Here is a 13,010-nt window from a genome sequence, read left to right on the forward strand (position 1 = left end):
CATGGCAGAGCTTGTGGACGTCGATGAGGTCGAGAGGGGTGGAGTGCCATAGGGGGCGCCACTGCTGGGAAAGGATGGTTGTCCGCGCACCATATTTGATTGGGAGGAGGGAGCTGATGACTATGAACATGTCATCGGGGAGGCACTGATGAAGTCTAAGCCTGTGATACGTCTCCAACGTATCTATAGTTTTTGATTGTTCCATACCATTATAGTATCAATCTTGGATGTTTTACATACACTTACAAGCAATTATATATCATTTTCCGGGACTAACCTATTAGCTTAGTGACTAGTGCCAGTTGTTGTTTTTTGCTTGTTTTTGTTTTTCCAAAATGTTAATACCAAACGAAGTCCAAATGCCATGAACCATTTTTTTATGTTATTCTAGACATAAGACACCCTGGAAGCGTCCAGAGGGGATGAGAAGAAGGTGCAGTGGCTCATGACGCACCAGGGCGCGCCCTAGTGGCTCATGGGGCCCAGGTAGCTCCGTTTGTCCTAACTCCACCTCTTTAAATTCTCTAAAATCAGAACACCAACAGAGGTGTCCACGAAATACTTTTTATTTTTGACACAAGTTCCTGTTCTCAAGAGATCCATCTGGAGGCCTTTTCCGACACTTGCCAGAGGGGGATACGATAACGGAGGGGTTCTACGTCAACCTTGTTGCCCTTCTGATGATTCGTGAGTAGTTTACCACAGACCTACGAGTCCATAATTAGTAGTTAGATGGCTTATTCTCTCTATTTGATCATCAATATAGTGTTCTCCTCGATGTTCTTGGAGTTCTATCCGATGTAATCACTTTTTGTTGTGTGTTTGTTGGGATCCGATGGATTTTGAGTTTACGATTGGATTATCCATGAATATTATTCGAGTTTTCTCTAAACACTTTTATGCATGGTTATTATATCTTCGTATTTCTCTCTGATCTGTTGACTTGGTTTGGCTAGCTACATTGATTTATCTTGCAATGGGAGAGGTGCATTGTAATGGGGTCAACCTTGTGGTGCTCAATCCCAGTGACATAAAGGGACATGACACATATTGTATCATTGTTATTAAGGATAAAAAGATGAGGTTTATTCATGCGTGACTTTACTTTGTCAACATCATGTCATCTTGCTTAAGGTGTTACTCCGTTCTTTGTGAACTTAATACTCTAGATGCATGTTGGATGGTGGTCGATGTGTGGAGTAATAGTAGTAGATGCAGAATCGTTTTGGTCTACTTGTCTCAGACGTGATGCCTATATACATGATCATTGCCTTGGATATCGTCATGGTTATTTTCTTTTCTATCAATTGCCCAACAGTAAAAAATTTACCCGTTGTATGCTATTTTCAAGAGAGAAGCCTCTAGTAAAAACTATGGTCCCTGGGTCTACCTTTATCATATATTAAAAATCCTAAAAATACCTTGCTACAATTTTACTTTATTTATTTTATTTTGTATTTTTGTTTGATGTATCTATCTATCACCATACAGTTTAATCTCGCAAATAACCGCCAAGGGATAGACAACCCCTTGTTCGCGTTGCGTGCAATTATTTGTTATTTTGTGTGCAGGTGTTGTTAACGAGTTGTTGCATGATTCTCCTACTGGATTGATAACCTTGGTTTCATAACTGAGGGAAATACTTATCTCTAGTATACTGCATCATCCCCTCCCTCCCGAGAAATTCCAACGCATCTCACAAGTAGTAGGAAGAATTTCTGGCACTGTTGCCGGGGAGACATCATCAACATCTATCAAGTAGCTACACATAAACTTTCATCTCCTTGGAGTTATTTTGTTTTGTTTTCCTTTTCCTCTCATTTTCATCTCGCCCACTTCTAATTTTTTTTACAAAAATACAAAAAAAAAATTTGTTTGCCTTTTTGCGTACTTTCTTTTTGCTTGCTTGAAATTGCTATGATGGCTGATTTTGGTATGTAAAAATTGAGGGTGGTAAAACCCCTAAAATTGAATTCTCTAAAAATCTTGATGCTAAAACTTTTGTGATGGGACATGGCAATATTATAGGAAAATGCGTTATCCCAGAATTCTTTAATTGCATTGGAACCTTGGCTTGTGAGGATGTTTGAGTAAGTACTAGACTAAGGGGTCCTCGGGCGTCCGACCTGTTGGCCATGGGCCGGACTGATGGGCTGTGGAGGTACGAAGACCAAAGACTACACTCGTGTCTGGATGGGTCTCTCCTTGGTTGGAAGGCAAGCTTGGCGATCAAAATAAGTAGATTCCTTTCTTTGTAACCAACCTTATGTAACCCTAGATCCACCCGGTGTCTATATAAACCAGAGGGCTTAGTCCGGATAGGGCGAAAATCATTACCATAGTCATACAAGCTAGGCTTTTAGGGTTTAGCCATCTCGATCACGTGGTAGATCAACTCTTGTAATACTCATATTCATCAAGATCAATCAAGCAGGAAGTAGGGTATTACCTCCATAGAGAGGGCCCGAACCTAGGTAAACATCATGTCCCCTGTTTCTTGTTACCATCAACCTTAGACGCACAGTTCGGGACCCCCTACCCGAGATCTGCCGGTTTTGACACCGACATTGGTGCTTTCATTGAGAGTTTCATAGTGTCTTCCTCAAAAGGTTTGATGGCTCCATCAATCATCTAGAACAGCGCTGTCCAAGGGGAGGTCTTCCTCCTCGGACAGATCTTCATGTTAGCCAGCTTCGCACTACGGGCCAACTCACTTGGCCATCTGGAGCAGATCGACAGCTACTCCCCTAGCCGTCAGGTCAATTTTGGGAGCTTGAACTACGTCGCAGATATCCGCGGAGACTTGATCTTCGACGGATTCGATACCACGGCAATCACTCCCCGTCACCTCGATGAACATGACTTAGAGCTGTCATCGGGCCGTACCCAGGAAATTGCACCTGGAACCGCTCTGGCCTTAGATCCGGAGCAGGTCGCGCCATCCGAGGACATGAAGCTTGACCCTGCCACAGAAGCCGCAGACTCCACGGTGTTGGATCCGCACATAGACCTCACCCCTGGTAATGCTTGTATCACCGGAACCTCGGGCTCGTTTCCGGTTAAAAGTTCCAAACTATGTGCGTCCGCGCATGTCGAGCATGATCGGTTATCGATCGCCGAATTCAGCACCGCAGACATCTTCCAGCACTCACCCTTGGGCGATGTTGTAAATTCATTAAAAAAAGTCTATCCTTAGCGGGGGATTCACGGCCGAACTATATCCGGTTTGAACTAGAAGCTGATGATAGGGAATTTTGCTCCCCACCCGCCACCCACTTTATAGCCAATGTCGAAAACTTAACATACATGCTTGATTATGGCTCCGAAGACATCGACGGTATGGACGACGATGCAGACGAGGAGCATGGACAAAACCCGCCGTTTACCGGATGCGGGACGGCCAGTTCTTCATACGATGTATATATGGTGGATACGCCTAAAGAATCTAACGACGACGACAAAGAAGATCCAGTCGAGGACAAACCTCCTGGGACACAACCTAAGCGCCGATGCCAGCGGCGCCACTCTAAGTCACGTCATGCAAAAGATAGCAATACTGACACAGGAGAAGATAATACTCCTGACGGTGCCGACGATAATGAAGACCCCGTTGAAGCAACTCCTGAACAAGAAGAATGTGACGATGGGCAAGTTAGCCCCGACGAACAAGCCATTAACAAAGACTCGGAGGACAGTAATTATCTTCTGCTCTCCGAGGATGAGGTGAGCCTCGGCAACGAGGATTTCATCATGCCTAAAGAACCTCTCGAGCAGGAGGCTTCAAGCGCCAGCTAATAGCCACCGCAAGAAGCCTGAAAAAGAAGTAGCAGCAACTTCAAGCTGATCAAGACCTATTAAATGATAGATGGACTGATGTCCTGACAGTCGAAGAATACATCCTTAAGCGCCCAGCCAAAAGTTACCCGAAGCGCAAATGGCTACCTTAGTTCGTTGATGAGGTGCTGGAGCCCATACCATCATCACGCAACCAGGCTGACCGACTACCACATGGTCGGGATAAATCGGCAACTCAAGACGAACACCAGCCCGCCCCGCCTCATTATAAAACAGCTTGTGGTCACACATATGACCTTTGGCAGGACCTGAACAATAGAGCAGGGCATATCAAATCAATCTACGGATCACGAGGACATACCTCGGCACGTGTCGATAGCTATCTATTCGGATGTGACAAGCCTAGTCAGGCACGGGCCGAACACCGCAGACGGACTCCATCGGAGCTACGTCACGATGCGGCCTAATATAGAGGCGCTGCACACCCTCTTTGCTTCACTGACGAAGTAATGGATAACGAATTCCCAGAAGGTTTTTAACCCGTAAATATCGAATCATACGATGGAACAACTGACCTCGCGGTGTGGATCGAGGACTTTATTCTCCACATTCATATGGCTCGTGGAGATGACCTCCACGCCATCAAATACCTCCCTTTAAAACTCAAAGGGCCAGCTCGGCACTGGCTAAACAGTCTAGCTAAAAATTCTATTAGCAGCTGGGAGGACTTGGAAGAGGCTTTCCTCAACAACTTCCAAGGTACATATGTCCGGCCACTAGATGTCGATGACTTAAGTCACATTGTACAGCAACCCGCAGAGTCAGCTAGGAAGCTCTGGACCAGGTTCTTAGTTAAAAAGAACCAAATCGTCGACTGTCCGGACGCGGAAGCCCTAGCGGCCTTCAAGCACAACATCCGGGACGAGTGGTTCGGTCGCCACCTCGGTCAAGAAAAACCAAAATCCATGCCAGCCCTTACTGCTCTGATGACCCGTTTTTGCACAGGAGAAGACAGCTGGCTCGCTTGTAGAAGCAACAACGCCAGCGATCCGGGAACTTCCGAAGTCCGGGATAGCAATGGTAAACCACAACACGGAAAAAACAAGCACCGCAGTGATAACGAAAGAACACATGACACATTGGTCAATGCCGGATTCAACGGCCCCAAATCCAACCAATGGAAGAATCCATTCAAGGCAAATAAAGATGGACCATCCAATTTAGACAAGATATTAGACTGGCAGGCTCAACGCCGAACACAAAGCGAGGAGGCCGTCGGGTGATAGCAACGACGAAGAGGGTCACCAACCAAATATCGGGGTCAGAAGCAATTTCCCCCTAGAGTGAAAAAAGTGAACATGGTATACGTGACATACAACTCTACAGGGGAGCAGGAGAAACACTCCCTCCGGACTGAGGATCACACTACGGTGCCCTCAGCCAAAGTACAAAGCGGTCTCATTAAACCACATACCTTGTTGGCCATTCAGCCACCGGTCTCCATTCAACAGGATCGACCAAGTTCGGAGCAGGACTAGCAGTTCGGCTTCCTCCGTCCGCCTCATAAACCTGCAAAATCTTTACCGCGCATACATAACTATGCACTTCAAATAGCCTGGGCATCGGCGGAAGCATAACACGGACGGATCTACAAGTACTCCCATAAACTACTCCCTTTTCCCTTTTTCTAAATTACTCTTTCTTTTTCCATCATCCTTTGCCACAGGAAGCCCAAAGGCTGGTCATCTCATGGACGGTATCAGAGTCCGGGTTCATAAATTCACCCAAAGGCTACTCCTGTTAAGGAGCCCCTCCACTGAGGAAAGGCGATGCAGACATGCGCCAGGAGGTCCTAAATAACTTTTTGTAGACCGCACTCTCTATTTTTCGAGCTTGTAAAGTGCCTATTTCCTTAGTTGCCGACCCCTAGCATGTCAAGTAGCCAGGTTTATGGTGGTATCATCTACAAAATGACAATTGGCATGTCACCTAGGTTCTAGTGAATATACTCCGTATCCGGTATTCACTTTTCAACAAAGAACTGAATTTTGCTCCTTTTGGTTGTTTCACACACCCACCCCGGCATACCTTGCCTGGGGCTCGACATAGGAACAAAATAAGTTGCCAACAAAGTTTGAATAGCTTTATAGCATACTTCGGCATCGCGAGTTCAGCCTTATATGCATCAGCTCCGAATCATGTCTTTGGTCAATAGTTGGGTTGCACGGATCCTATGCTTGCAACCTTATGTTTCGCTCTATCGGCTAGGGTAGTAAAGGGAGAACTACTGCGATTGTGTTTTCGGTTCATCTGGTCAAATACCTCAGTAGAGAAAGCCGAAAACTGACTGTCATGATGCAGCGAGAGCTGGTCAACCACTCGACGACTTAACGGGATCTTTTGAGATTCCCCCATATTATATGAAGGACCTTCTTTCAGGTCATACATGTAATGCACCGCATTGGGATAGCTCTTATGGCTAAGTGAAAGTGTTAATGCCCTATGGTCCGATTGCCTAGTTCACTGCATTGACACCTCTTTTTTGGACCAAGACGTTGGGTTAAGAGTGATTGATTGCTTTTTCGAACACACCCGTATTTCCTACGAGGGGGCTTAAGCCGACAACTGGAAATCTTTCAGATTATATAAAAACGGCCGCACAAGAGGATTCAAAGCTTTTAAGCAACTCTAAAATAAACCTTATTATTTCATAATACTATTTTTCACAATGTCAATACATCTCACTTGAATGTCATATCTTTCGAGCACTTACCCTCTATCAACTGGGCAGCCTCTAAGACATCTTCGAAATAATGCTCTGGTGCGTGACGGTCCTTGCACTTGGGTGGACTCTTCGCTGCAACATCGATGGCCTTCATCTTCGTCCAGTATGTTTTCACACGGGCAAAGGCCATCCATGCACCTTCAATGCACGTTGATCGCTTAATGGCGTCGATGCGCGGCACCACAGCAGCAAGTTGTCGCACCAAACCAAAATAACTAACCGGAATTGGCTCGGTCGGCCACAGCCAGACTACAACGTCTTTGATGGAAGTGCCGGATATCCGGTCCAGTTCTACCCATTGGCTCATCTGCTTGTTCAACAACAATGGGCACTTTGACGCACCAAATTGCAACCAGAAAAGCTTCTCCCTTGCATACCCTTCTTGCGCTTGGTAAAACTACACCGCATTGGAAGCACTCTTCGGCAAATCCAATAAAGAATCTAGAGAACTCCAGATTTGATTAAGCGGGGGATAATTCGGATCGCCGAACTTAGTTTGCAATAAAAAGGGCTTACCAGCCGCGATCTCCCCAGCTTGCCGGATCTCCTCCCGGGCCGCTCTAGATTTGGACCAGGCTTCTCTTGCCTCTTTTAAGGCCTTGTAAAGATCAGCCATTTTGGCTTTATTATCCCTCTCGAGAAATCCGTAGCGGCTAGTGGCCTCCTTTAATTCAAGCGTCATCGAGGATATTTTCTCCTCGTGTTAGTGGCAAGCAGCCTGTTCGGCCTTTAACTCGGCAGATGCATTTTCGGCAGCTGCATTACTAATCTGGGCCTGCTCCTTGGCCCGGGTTAGTTCAACCCGAAGGATCTCGACCGCGGCAGCACCATCTGTAGATATGTACATCTTATTACACAAATCTTCGCATCATGCTTATATTGTCAACACGTGCATAGTATGGCTGCCCTAAAAACATACCTTGCGCCTCGTCAAGTCGCCGGTTGATAAGCGCGATATCATTATCCGCCTCATCAATCTTGTGTTGCGAATCCGCAACTTCTGTAGTCCGGGCAGTTACTGGGGAGGTCACAGCCTATGTTCCAATTAATCAGATTATTTCCTGGGCATATCTTTTGATCCTCTGATTGCCTCCCTCGGGAAGCCAATCAGAATCTCAGGGGCTACTATCTATACACAAGTATATTTTGTGAACAAAACACAATCAAACATGTTACAGTACAAACCTCGAAGCCTCTTAGCAGGCCCACGAAGGCCTCATTCAACCCTCTTTTCACGGACAGGACCTTTTCAACCACTGTGCCCATCAGGGTACGATGTTCCTCTTAAACGAATGCTTGCCGCAGCATGTTTGTCAATATATCCAGCACTTCTGGGTCTCCGGAAGCTGCTAAAGGAGTACGGCCTCCCTTTGAAGGAATTCGTTTATTCGTATCCGGCTGTAGACCAGATTGCTCGGGACCTCCATTGTTGGTCTCCGGACCCTGGGCCACCGAAGTATCACCTTCGGGTAGTGTCTTCGTCATCCCTTGCACCACTTGTTGATCGGGGGAGACCCTCTGCGACGACACCTCAAAGTCGTCCTCCCTATTGGGCGAGGAGACCAGTGGAGGCATCTCTCTTTCCATCATCTCTGGGAGAAGGGCCCCCGAGGACGAAGATTGTTAGAGAAGACTGCGTGTTGAACTACAAATAAACATATATTCTAGACATTACAAGAAAGGAACATGACATATTTAAAACACCCTTGTTCACTTACGATTTCGCTTGAGGCTTGTCCTCTTCATGGTACTACGCGATGATGTCATCCTCCAAGCCCGAGCCACCCGACAGAGGCATCTTGCCTCGCTTAGGAGCCTTTTCCTCCCAATTTTCGGAGGTGGCCCTTCTCTTCCCATTGGGGCAAGAGACATTGACTTCCCCTTCATTTTTGTCTTCGAACGGTGGAATCTTGATTCCCCCGGACATAATGTCTGATATACCTTCGGGACGGGCCATCTTTGGTCCTCCCACTCTTCGCCTTGCTCTCCTTAACAGGCATCTGGTATGGAGCCGGGGCCAACATCCTTGTTAATACGGGATCCGTTGAGCCTTCGAGAAGGGGGGCCGAACACCTAATTAGTTCTGCTTTCTTTATCCATCCCTGGAAGAAGATAGTTTGCTCAGTAATGTATTACGGCATACTTAAATACAAAGTGTTCGGAAGTCAAGTGCTTACCGGGTATCAAGACGGTTGTAGTCGAGGCCGACTTCCTTAGTGGTGTCCGGCCAATGTTTTCGTTTCTTGAAAAACAACTTCCACATCCCTTTGTGCCTAATACCGAAGAAGTGTTGGAGGGTCATGGTCCTTCCGGATTAAACTGCCACATGCGGAGAGGCCTACGCTAGCATGTCAGAGCTCCGCGGAGTAGCATTACTTGAATCACATCGACAAGATCGATGTCCTTCTCAAGGAGGGTTCAGATGCGGCTCTACAGAGTCTGCACTTCATCAACTGATCCCCAGTCCAGCCCCTTATTGATCCATGATGCAAGCTATAATGGAGGGCCGGAACGGAATGTAGGTATAGCTACCCACTTGGTTCTACGGGGTTCCGTGATGTAAAACCACTCTCGCTGCCATTGGTTGGAAGTTTCGGTGAAAGAGCCTTTTGGCCAGAGTGTGTTGGTAAGCTTGCTTACTAAAGAACCGCCACACTCTTCCTGTTCCCCGTCGACTACCTTCGGCTTCACACTGAAGGTCTTGAGCCATAGGCCGAAGTGTTGGGGGATTCAGAGGAAGGCCTCGCCACGTGATGATAAACGCCGAGATGTCGAGGAGAGAATCCGGAGCTAGATCATGAAAATCTAGTCCGTAATAAAACATTAGCCCCCGGACAAAGGGGTGGAGAGCGAACCCTATCTCTCGGAGGAAGTGAGAGATGAATACGACCCTCTCGCCGGATCTGGGGGGTCGAAATAACCTGTCCTTGAGCAGGAAGCCTGTGGGGGATCTCCACGGTCAGGTATCTGGCCGCCCGAAGCTTTGCGATATCCTCCTCTGTAATGGAGGAAGCCACCCATCGACCTTGAGGGCTGGGCCCGGACATGATGGGGAAGCTTGGATCAATGAAGTCGAACCTTGGGTGCTAGAACTTGAGGTTAGAAAGGCTGAGGAGAGGTTTGGCGTAAAAAGACGGCCCTTGGTTCCTTTATAAAGGCACCGGGTATTGAGCGCCTCCTCCTGAGCCTGAAGACTTGCCTATTCCTAAGGAATCTTTCCAATAGAACGGTTGGGTTATCGACGCTCGCATTGATGAGAATCCCGCAATAAGATGACACGATCTCTGCTTCGACAGGACGTGCCAATAACAACCACGCCTTGAAACGTGGAACATCGGGATAGGAAACAGTTCGAAATAAATAACCGGGCTAGCGTGATGTCACGTTATAAAACTTATCATCGGACTGGACTCGTGAAATACTATACTCTACGGTTGTGGTACTTGTGTTGCAGGTCCGGACACTGTCATTTCGTCCGAAGACTATCCTAAAGTATTCGGAAAGGGGAACCCGCCTTGTAATGCCGAAGACAATCTACGCGCCGGACACCTCGTCATTGAAGCCAGGTTTAGGGGCTACTGAGGGAGTCCTGGACTAAGAGGTCCTCGGGCATCCGGCCTGTTAGCCATGGGTCGGACTGATGGGCTGTGGAGGTACTAAGACCGAAGACTGCACCCGTGTCCGGATGGGACTCTCCTTGGCGTGGAAGGCAAGCTTGGCGATCAAAATAAGTAGATTCCTTTCTTTGTAACCGACCTTATGTAACCCTTGATCCACCCGGTGTCTGTCTAAACTGGAGTGCTTAGTTCAGATAGGGCCACAATCATAACCATAGTCATACAGGCTAGGCTTTTAGGGTTTAGCCATCTCGATCTGGTGGTAGATCAACTCTTGTAATACTCATATTCATCAAGATCAATTAAGAAGGATGTAGGGTATTACCTCCATAGAGAGAGAGCCCGAACCTGGGTAAACATCGTGTCCCCTGTTTCCTGTTACCATCGACCTTAGACGCACATTTCGGGACCCCCTACCCGAGATCCGCCGGTTTTGACACTGACAATGTTCCTATACTTAAAAGAACCAAAACTTATGCCAAAGCTATTTCTGCAGTTCTTCTTAAACTTGAGAGAAGGTTTATCCGTACCCATCCTACTTTGCAAAGATTGTTTTATGAATTGGCAGATATAAAAAATCCTAGAGCTAAGAAGATAGCTACCCTTGTCCTCATGAATGAATTTGATTACATAGTGCGGGTGGCTAGAGAGTCCTTTGATTTTTACGGTATGAATTGTGAAAAACCTGTGATAGATAAGATTTTATACAATAGTGATTACTTGTTAAGATATTTATTTCGTGATGATCCACTACTACAGGATGCTGCTAACGCGACACTATGATTAGAGACCCTTCGACGAAACTGTGTGCGATGCAATAATAGCAAAAAGTGGTGTAAAAGAACCATAAAAAAGGTGCAAAACGTTTGCGAATTAGGAGCCATCAAACATCATTCAGATTTTAGTTGCGTGTGCAATTCAGGGCATATGGTTCAGTCCAATGAACTGTGTGCGGTGAGGCGGAACAAAAGAAATGGGCAGCCTGATAACGGCGTGTGCGATATACAGCATACGGTTCACTAGGATGAACTGTTTGTGATTAGGCAACACAAAAGAAATGGTCAGCCAGATCAAGGTGTGTGTGATTGAGGGCATACGCTTCAGAAGGATTAACTGTTTGCGATTAGGCAACAGAACAGAAACGGGTCAGCCAGATCAAAGTGTCTGCAATTGATGGCATATAGTTCACACAGATGAACTGTTTGCGATTAGCCACAACAAACTGAAACAGTTAGATAGATCAACGTGTGTGCGCTAGACGGGCACACACATTCTAATTAAAACAAGTGTGTGTGATGATAATAATGAGCGCGCACGGTTGTTGGAACAAAACGTGTGCTGACATTGCCTATTGCGGTACACCCTATGGTCCAAACGCCACGTATGCGGCCGACAAGGCGTACGTGCCCACGTTACGCCTTCCGGGAATAGTGCTGCACTTATAACCACCAGTAAATTTTGAGCATGCATCCCGTCACATTTCGAATGGCACACCCGTTCACACGAATCAAAACCTAAACGGTTTCCCACTTAGGAGCGTATTACTACGCGGTTATAAATACTACTACTCCAAGATGACTGCACATTCCTCCTCAACTCCTCATCCACAAGAACAAACAAGTCATTCATGATCATTCCCTTGCATCCGCCTTGGCCAGCGTGAGTTCTGGGTCGAGAGATTGCCACCAGGAAGAGGCGAGCCTGGAAGCGGAAGCACGAGAGATGTCCCGCCTCGCCGTGAAAGCAGCCAACATGTCCCGCCGCACGGCCGTAGCAGCAGAGAGGTCCCGCCGCGCCACCGAAATAGCATGGAGGTCCCGCCGCGCCGTCGATGCAGCAGACTGGTCCGGCCACACTGCGGAAGCAGAAGAGATGTCTCGTCGTGCCACTAATGCAGCAGAGATGTCCTCCCGCACCGCGGTGACTCTTACATGCGCATGCGTGCCCTCGTCCTTAGGCAGATGGATCAGATCTCGAGGTAGGCGAGGTTGCAGGATTACCAGAAAGCCTCATTTGAACTACCTATGTCCTCCGGCAACTATGTGAGAGCAATGCAAAGCTCCGGGCCGTGCATGACCTGCTGAGGGCGAAGATCGTCGGAAGTGCAAAGCAGCTGGTGCAGACCACTACCTTGTTGAAGAGGACCGACGTCATCATCGAGAAACTTATGGACGAGAACGCCATGCTGCGCATCAAGCGCAGAAGGCTAGTGGAGGAATCTGTGGCTGCTCTCAAGCAGCATCTTGAGGACAAGAAAGAGCTCGTCTCCGCTCTCCGCGGAGACTAGTTCCCACGGCCTGCAGCAACACATCAAGAAAGTAGAGATCAGTGAGCCAGATCGTTGTCTTCCTTCTTATTTTGCGCTTGTGTATTTCAGGCATTGCCGCATGTGGCTTTTTTAATTATGTTTCTAAATATGTAAGACAATTATAGGTCTGTCGGATCTTACATCAAGATCAGTGCAAAACTTTCTTGTTAGATTTTCATTTTTCTCTCTTAAATCTCAGTCCAGTGAGACATATAGCCACGCCGTAGAACAGGTGCTCAGGCGCCATTAATGGAGACGTTGGGAGAGAGGTGCGCGGCGGGTAGCGGTCAAAGCGCTCTCCTCCCGATGAGCACGTGCAGGGGTCTGATCGCACGCCTCCCGAACTCAAATAGCTACCCCGCAAGACACCTCCTAGCCAATAAAAAAGGGGGCGCGTGGCCGCACTTAATTGATTTGTAGAACGCCCACGGTTTCAATAATACTTGTGTTTCCGATTTGTAACGTGACAGCACTTGTTCCAAAATGACTTTGCTGATTGTTAATT

The sequence above is a fragment of the Triticum aestivum genome, chromosome 4A, assembly GCF_018294505.1.
Source record: "Triticum aestivum cultivar Chinese Spring chromosome 4A, IWGSC CS RefSeq v2.1, whole genome shotgun sequence".
In the NCBI taxonomy this organism is placed as follows: domain Eukaryota; kingdom Viridiplantae; phylum Streptophyta; class Magnoliopsida; order Poales; family Poaceae; genus Triticum; species Triticum aestivum.